Genomic DNA, 8,747 nt, shown 5'->3' on the forward strand with positions numbered 1-8,747 from the left:
CACGGCTCCTGTGCTCGGCAACTGTCAGGCATGTTTCACTCCGTGGAGCCTCAATGCAATTTCAGTCCTCGCCACATCAGCACTGTGTGCCTGTGTCTCTCTGTAGATGTTGCTGTGAGTTACTCTCCCTGTATGACCAAACCCCTGATGTGTTTCCCTTCCACCATCCCCTGTGTAATGACAAGGGGATGCCAGCAGATGGTGGTATTGCATCCATCTAAAAACAAGGGAGCATCCGGGAGAGACACCAGGAACCATTGTCTCTCTCTCTCTCTCTCTCTCCCCCCTCCCTTTCTCCCTCTGTGTTTCAGTGTGTCTATAGGTACGTTTGTGTGTCAATGTCTGTGTGAACGTCTGTGTCTCAGTGTGTCTCTGGGTGTCCATCTGTGCGTTTCTGTCTCTGGCTACCACTGATTACATATGGCAGATATTCAGGAGTGGGTTCCAACCTGAAACCTAATAAACAGTTCGGGGCACTACACGTAGAATAACAGACATCTGGATGTGAGTTACAGACTGGAATCTAATCAATGGGCATGAGGTTTTATATAATAGCAAATACTCAGGAGTGAGTTCCTGTCTGGAATCTACTCAAGGGGTTCAGTGTTGTTTAGATATCGAATAACAGATACCCAGGAGTGATTTACATACTGTCATCTTTTTGAAGTCCTCAGAGTAATTTATAGTTAGGATAAGTGATAGGCAGGAGTTCCAGTCTGGAATCTAATCAAAATGTTCGATGTGCGTATGTACAGTGTGACAAATACCTGGGAGTTACAAACTGGAAACTAATCAAAGAATTCAGAGCAGCTTATATACAGTGGAAAAGATATGCAGGAGTGAGATACAGATAAGAATCAAAACAAAGGGTTCAGTGAGGATTGTATATGATGTGAAGGAACTGGTGTTGGACTGGGGTGGACAAAGTTAAAAATCACACAACACCAGGATATATTCCAACAGGTTTATTTGGGAGCACTAGCTTTTAGAGCACTGCTCCTTCCACCTGATGATGGAGCAGTGATCTGAAAGCTAGTTCTTCCAAATAAACCTGTTGGACTATAACCTGGTGTTGTGTGATTTTTAATTTAGGATTATACGTAGAGTTAGAAATCCTCATGAGTGAGTTATAGACTAGAACGTAATAAAGGCAATCAGAGTGGTTGTGTGCAGAGAAACAGATACCTGGGAGTGAGATACAGCCAGAAATCTAATAGAGATGTTGGGGGAGGGATTTTTATACAGAGTAACGGAACACTGGAAATGAGTTACAGCCAGAAATCTAATTAAGATGTTCAGGAGGGATTTTTATACAGAGTAACAGATAAGCATGAATAAGTTAGACACAGGAACTTAATCGAGGGGTTTGGTGGAGGTTTATTAATATATTACCTGATATTCAGAACAGGAATCAAATGAATATTTCAGATACTTGTAATTTAGTTTGAAATAACAGTTGCTCGAGAGTGAGTTACATGCTGCAATATGATTGAGAAGTTTCCAAGGAGATTAGACCACTGTAATGACATGGCGGTGAGCTATTTCCCTACTTAAACCAAACACACAGAAAAGTTCACCTCACCTCATAATCTGTTAAAGTATGAGTGACAGAGAACAACCCAAATTCCACTATTTAACAAAAAAATTGTCATTGCTATTCTTTAACTCTCAAGTGAACATTAAACAACAACTATTTACAACTCTAAGTCTTGTTTCTCTTAAGATTTGTGCTCATCAGGGGCAGTAACTAACACCTGTTTCTCCAGTTCTTTCTTTCTGTTATAATAAAGTTTCAACATATTCACTTAACGTACATGATACAGGTTTTTTTTCCAATCTGGGACCTTTGCCAGATAGCTTACCTGACTCAATTTTTTCTCAATTTCATAGGAACCACTACACTTGGCTTTAAAGGGATCTCCTACCACTGGTAACAATACTAATACATCATCCCTTCAGGAAAATGTCCAAGTCTCAGAATTTTTAATCTACCACCTGCTTCATCCTACGCTGTGTCCTCTTTAGGTGCTGTTTAGCTGACTCACCTACCTGATTTAATCTCTCTCTTACCTCCGATACATAATCCATGTGTGTCATCTCCGACTTTGGTCCTGTCAATTTCTTTTAAGTAATTACAAAGATCCTCTCACTTCATGTCCAAATATTAACTCAAAGAGAGTAAACTTGGTAGATTCATTTGGGGCATCTCTAATGGCAAACAACACATATCTGATACTTTATCTTAATTCTTTGGGTCATCCTGACATTACATTGGATTTGAAGGTATGTACTATACCTTTAAGAGAGAGCAAAAGTTGAAAAGCTGGCAAGCACCTGTTGTGTGACTGAGTGCCGGTACAAAGTGTACTAGACAATTTGAAGATGTACCATTTAAGCTGTAACTCTGATAATGAGTTGTTTTCACAACCATTTGAATTCAACCACTCAGTTTAAATTATGCCCCAAGATACTAAAACCCAATCTTACGAATTTTACTGTCTTGACAACGCAAACTAGTGAGACGATCCGATGTTCTGGGGTACAAAAAGCAGGCATTTTGAATAGTTAGCCAGTGACAAAGAGCACATTTTCAATCAATAGGCTGCCCATAGACCCTCTCTCTGAAAGGTACCTTTTTCAACTGAGACATTGTTGAAGCAGAAGACTGGAGACAACATGGGGAAACCTACAGACAGAGGAAGTTCATCACCAAAGACATCAACTGGTTTTTGAAAATTGATTTGCTGTTAATTTCAAAGGGGATTTATTGGATCACTTTATTGTTATAGAGTGGGAGGTAGATAATTTTTGATAGAAAGGAGGCTTCCAGTTATAGATCATTATTGTTTAATGTTCTCTTTTGCAGTTAAAGAATAAATTGCTATTTTTTTCTTTAAATAGTGGAATTTGGGTAGTTCTCTGTCACTCATGCTTTAACAGATGATGAGGCAAGTGAGCTTTCCTGTGGTTTGGTTTAAATTAGTAGAAGGGTTTACCCTGCATCGTTAACACTCCTAACATAGTTTTACAACATGAGGCAAACCCTCACGCTTAATTTAAAACCAGCAACACAGAAAAGGTCTATCGCGTGCAGTAATCTGTAAAAGTTTGAGTGGCCAAGAACTATTTAAAGTAAAAATTAACAACTTTATTTCTTAAAGTATAACAGAGAATAATTAACTAATAACTATCTACAATTCCTTACTCTAACCTAATCTGGTACGTTCCCTTCTATAATACTAGCCCGATAAGACTCCCAGTTAAGACTTACAAAACAAGACTTCTTATCTCAAAACCAGGCAGCTTTCACTTGTTCTATTTGGATCTTTTTGTGTCTTCTTTTCTTCTTCTTATCAATTTCTGCGTCACCAGTTACTGATCAAAAAGGTATTTTTAAGAGAGCTATTTTTCAAGCAGTCTGTTACCCGCTGGTGCTTGGCAGTTCTCTCAACGAAAGCATCGGATTGTGTCATGAGCTTTTAAGATTGTCAATATACTCAATTCAAACTGGATTGTAATTTGGTATTTTTCAGGGTATAACTTAAATTGATTGGCCGAATTTGAATTTGTTTTTGTCGCCAGGCAACGAGCTAAACGAGTTGTTTGACCAAGTGTTACATTGTTACTTTACTGAGAACAGTTGGTGCTGTGTCCAGTAGTTCTGCTGCTTTTAATTCTCTTAAAGGACACCCACATCTTCATATCACATGGTCTTCAGGATCTGATGCCACGTTTCTAAAACTCCCTGGGATTCAGGACGATACACACTTGATTTAAATTGCTGTATACCTAAGCTATCCATGACTTCTCAAAACAGACTAGCAGTAAAATTAGACCCTTTGGCTGACTGAATCTGGGTAGCCCATATCGCGTGAAGAAAGCTACTAACTCCTCTCCCACCCTTTTTGCCTTGATACTCCATAATGGAATTGCCTCCAGAAATCTGGGAGACACATCCACCATGGTTAGCAAGTACTGGTTCCCACTTTTGATTCTTGGGAGGGAGCCGGCACAGGGTAAAACAAGGACTGCAGATGCTGGAAACCAGATTCTAGATTAGAGCGGTGCTGGAAAAAGCACAGCGGTTCAGGCAGCATCCGAGGAGCAGGAAAATCGACGTTTTGGGCAAAAGCCCTTCATCAGGGAACCGGCACAATCAAACATAACCCACGTGAAAGGTTCTTCAAATGCGGGCATTGGCAACGAAGGGGCTTTTTTTTTACCGTCTACGGCTTGCCTACCATTTGGCATGTATGACACATACAGCAAAATTTAACCAAATCCTTGTGCATTGCAGGCCAATAGAAACGTTTTTGTACCTTAGCCTGAGTCTTCCATACACCTAGGTGACCTCCGAATGGTCATGTACTACTCGTAACCCCTCATGTCTGTATGCTACCAGCAATACAATCTGGTGTACTTCTGCCCATTTCTCCTCTGCACTAACCTGCAGTGGTCTCTATTTTCATCTTAGGATTCTATCTTTCAGGTAAAGTTAGAATCACACAACACTAGGTTATATTCCAACAGGTTTATTTTGGAGGTGCTAGCTGTCAAAGCACCACTTCTTCGTCAGATGGTTGTGGAGCAGAACTTAAGATATGGAATTTGTAGTAACAGGATTGCAGTGTCATGAAATATAATATAAAACAATTTAATATTACATTCCATGACTGCAATCCTGTTGCTATAAATTCAGGTTCTTATGGTTCTGCTCCACAACCACCTGATGAAGAAGTAGCACTTCGAAAGCTAGTGCCTCCAAATAAACCTGTTGGAATATAATCTGGTGCTGTGTGATTTATAACTTTGTCCACCTCAGTCCAACACCAGCACCTCCAAATCATTCAGATAATAACCCTCAGGAATATTCTCTGCCTCCCCTTCTGAGTATGCATCCACAGATATAATATGTTTTATTGCGTCATCTTTCTGTTGTAAGTCCATTAGCCTTCCAGGATTAAACACCTCTGCCAGACCCTCTGCCTGTTCAGGTTTTTCCTGCAGTACTACATCAAACTGGGTGTCTACTGACTGAACCTCAACTCCTTCATCTTTCTCTTTAGTTTTTGCTTTGTGCTGTGACTTATGATAGCAGGATTGTGTAAATAAACAGTCGGGGAAAATTCCAGGGTATTTTTCTCTTTTAACTCCTCAGTTCCTGGGTCTTCCTTGAGCTTCTCCAAACAAGGAGTGTCATTCCCACGTTGGATCCTGCTAAATCATTCCCAAGAAAAGGCTGTATTCCTGGAACGGACAATCTGTCAATCACTCCCACTGTTACTTCCCCAATCTCGAGTTGGCACTCCAACTTGATCTTACAAATGGGAACATGAAATTTCTGTCCATCAATCCCTCAAATTACCACTTCCTCGGTTAACAGGTCAGAAAAAGTGCAAATACGTTCATCTCTTACTATTAGAGTCCGGTTAGATTCTGTATCTCTCAAAATTATAACTTCTTGCCCTCCTCCCCCTGACCTTTCTGAGTGAACTTTACCCACAGGGGTGAATGCTTTATACAGATTAGGCACTAACTCCATCCCCAGTCCCTGCCTGGGCTGTGTACTCTCCTGCAGCTCCTCGGCTCTTCTTGGGGACTCCTTTACTACGTTCACTAATGTCACTGGCTTCGCTTCTTTTCCCACACCTTTTCCCACAATGCCTTTCTTTAACGGCCAGCACTGGGACTTTACATGTCCCACTTTACCGCAGTGGAAACACCTGAGGCCTGTCACCTCCTTCGCACCCTCTCAGCCTTCTTTTTGATCCTGTGGTAAACTATTCCCAGTGTTCTCGGTTTCCTTGGTTTGTAGTGTAGGATCTCCCCTTCTCCCAATTCCTCTCCCTCACAGGATGACATTCTTGCCGGAAGGTGAACTTTGCCTTCTGCACCAATGTATATTCATCTTCCATCTCTGCTGCCCTTCTCACTTCCAGAACTTTCTGTTCCTCCACATGAATTCTTATCATCTCTGGAAGTGAGTTTTTAAACTCCTCCAGAAGAGTATTCTCTCTTAGAGCCTCATAGGTCGTATCTATTTTTAAGGCCTGCACCATCTATCAAAACTGGAATGGTTGATTGTTTTGAACTCACCATAAGTCTCACCTGGTTCCTTCTTTATGTTTCTGAACTGTTGTCCATACACTTCTGGTACCAATTTGTAAGCACTCAAAATAACCTGTCTGACCTCTTCATAATCTCTTGACCCCTCATCTGACAGTGCTGCAGATACCTCACGAGCACTGCCTACCAGCTTAGTCTGAACTAGCATAACCCACAAGTCCTCTGACCACTCCACCTGCCTAGCCAATTTTTCAATTAACTAAAGGCAGCTTCGAAATCATTCTCATCAAAATATGGCAGCGTTTTAACATATTTGTATATGTCACTACCTTCCCTCTTCATCTCCATCCTGTTACCTTGACTTTGCTAACTGCTGAAGTTCAAACATTCTCTCAATTTCTCTTTCATTTCTCTCTTTTTCTCTGTCCCTTTCTTCTCTGTCTCTCTCTTTGCTCAGCTGAGAACCTTTTCTCTATTTAATTTTTCCACTCTTCTTCATCTCCCTCATTCTTTTTCCTCTATCTCTTTCTTAGTCTCCCTTTCTTTATCTTATAACTCTACCTTCCTCAACTGTAATTTAAGGTTTGCTAACTCTATTGCACTTGTCTGTTTCTCTGGCACAACCAAGTGCTTGAGTAACTCCGTTACAATTTCAGCTTTACGTTTGCCCTCGATTAAACCCCATCTAACCTTCAATGCATTATCTGAGCTGACAGAGCACCTATTGTTAAAGTTCATTTGAGAGTAACTTTAAAACAAAGTTCTGGGATTTACATGTGAAAGAACTGAAACGAAAGTGGTCATTCTAAAAGATGAGAGACTTAACAAACAATCCAGGTCTTTATCTGTATGTAATTTCAGTGCATCACACTGTAAACTTTTGCTATAATTTCTGTGTCTTACCATCTTATACTCCACAACCATCTGATGAAGGATCAATGCTCTGCAAGCTCGTGCTTCCAAATAAACCTGTTGGACTATTGCCTGATATTGTGCGATTTTTAATTTTGTGAACTCCAGTCCAACACTGGCACCTCCAAGTTATCAATTCTAACCTCTTTGCTGATTCTAAAAGTCTTTTCTTTTCTTTCTAAACTTTGCTGGCAAATTTGGGAATCACCTTCAAACCGCAGAATTTCTTCAGCAATTTTAAGAGCCATTTCTCTCACTTTTAATTCCACAAATAACCGAAATTAAACAAATTGTCTCCTCTATGTTTTATTTAACTACCTAGGACACTAATCGGCAAGTGATTAAATCTGCTGAATCTATTACCCTAAATCTGTCCAAATCTCAGACTGGATATGTCCACACCTGTCCAAATCGTGGACCCAGTGACACAGTGGTGAGCCCCTTTGCTAATTAAACCAGAAACACAGAAAAAGCTCACCTCACCTTGTAATCTGTCAAAGTATTTCTGACAGCGAACTACCCAAATTCCACTATTTAACAAAAAATATCAACTTTATTCTTTAACACTAAAGTGAACATTAAACAACAACTATTTACAATTCTAAACCTCCTCTCTCTTAAAGGTTTGTTATCTACCTCCCACTCTATAACAATACACTGATCCAACAAAGCCCCTATTACATTTACAGCAACTCAATTTTCAAAACAGCAGCTGTCATGTCTGATGTCGATCTTCCTCTGTTTGTAGATCCCATTAGCTGCACAGATTTTTCACATGAGAATGGTACCTTTGATAACGCTTTCAGGCAGTCTATCTAACAATGGCAGGTGGTACTCTTTCTGACTAACTATCCAAAATACCTGCTTTTTTTATACCCCAAATATGGGATCATCCATTGGTTCAATGTTGCCAAAATTCAAATTTGATTGGCTGTTAGTATCTTGCAGCATAATTTAAACTGATTGGTTAAATTTGAACTGCTGTGAAAGCAACTGGTATTTAGGTTATAGCCAAAATGTTACATCTTTCAATTTTCCAGCACACTCTGTGACATGACAGGTGCTTGGCCAGCTTTCACTCTCTCTCAAAGGTCCAGTTACACCCCTTCAACTTCATGACAGTGCATATCACTGACAGAGCTGTGCTCATCTGTGTGTTTGTGCATAGGTGAGTGTCTGTGATATCGTACGTCCCTGTAGCCATGGAGTAATACAGCACAAAAATGGCCGCCTTCCACCCATTTTGTCCATGTCAACCAGATACCCTAAACTGATTTTGTCCCATTTGCCAGCATTTAGCCCGTATTCCTGCAAACCAGTAAGTGATGCATTTTGTTCATGTGTGTGTTTACGTCACTGAATGATCTGCATACATATGATACACTGTGTGCCTCAATATGTTCATGTAGATGAATTGACATTACTGAGTGATCTGCATTTGGATATGCTGGACAGTGTACATCAGAGTGTTTGTGTGTGTGAGAGTCAGATATTTCTTCCTGCTTTGTGTTGTCAGAACTTTACAGCTGTGCATCAATCACAGTGACCTGTCTTTTTAATTTGTCCCAGGTTATAACATTTGTGTGTGGGGACAACAAACTCTGTGCGAACAGCACTGCTTCCAATGGGATACAGTTTGTCCTGGAGGAAAGTGTGTGTGTGTGTGTGTGTGTGTGTGTGAGTGTGAGAGAAAGAGACCAGCTCTGCCTGCAATGGGACACGCCTTGCACTGGAGAGAAGTTTCAATGAATGAATAGTTTGAGCTACAG

This window comes from Chiloscyllium punctatum, chromosome 34 (assembly GCF_047496795.1).
Source record: "Chiloscyllium punctatum isolate Juve2018m chromosome 34, sChiPun1.3, whole genome shotgun sequence".
NCBI classification, from domain to species: Eukaryota; Metazoa; Chordata; class Chondrichthyes; order Orectolobiformes; family Hemiscylliidae; genus Chiloscyllium; species Chiloscyllium punctatum.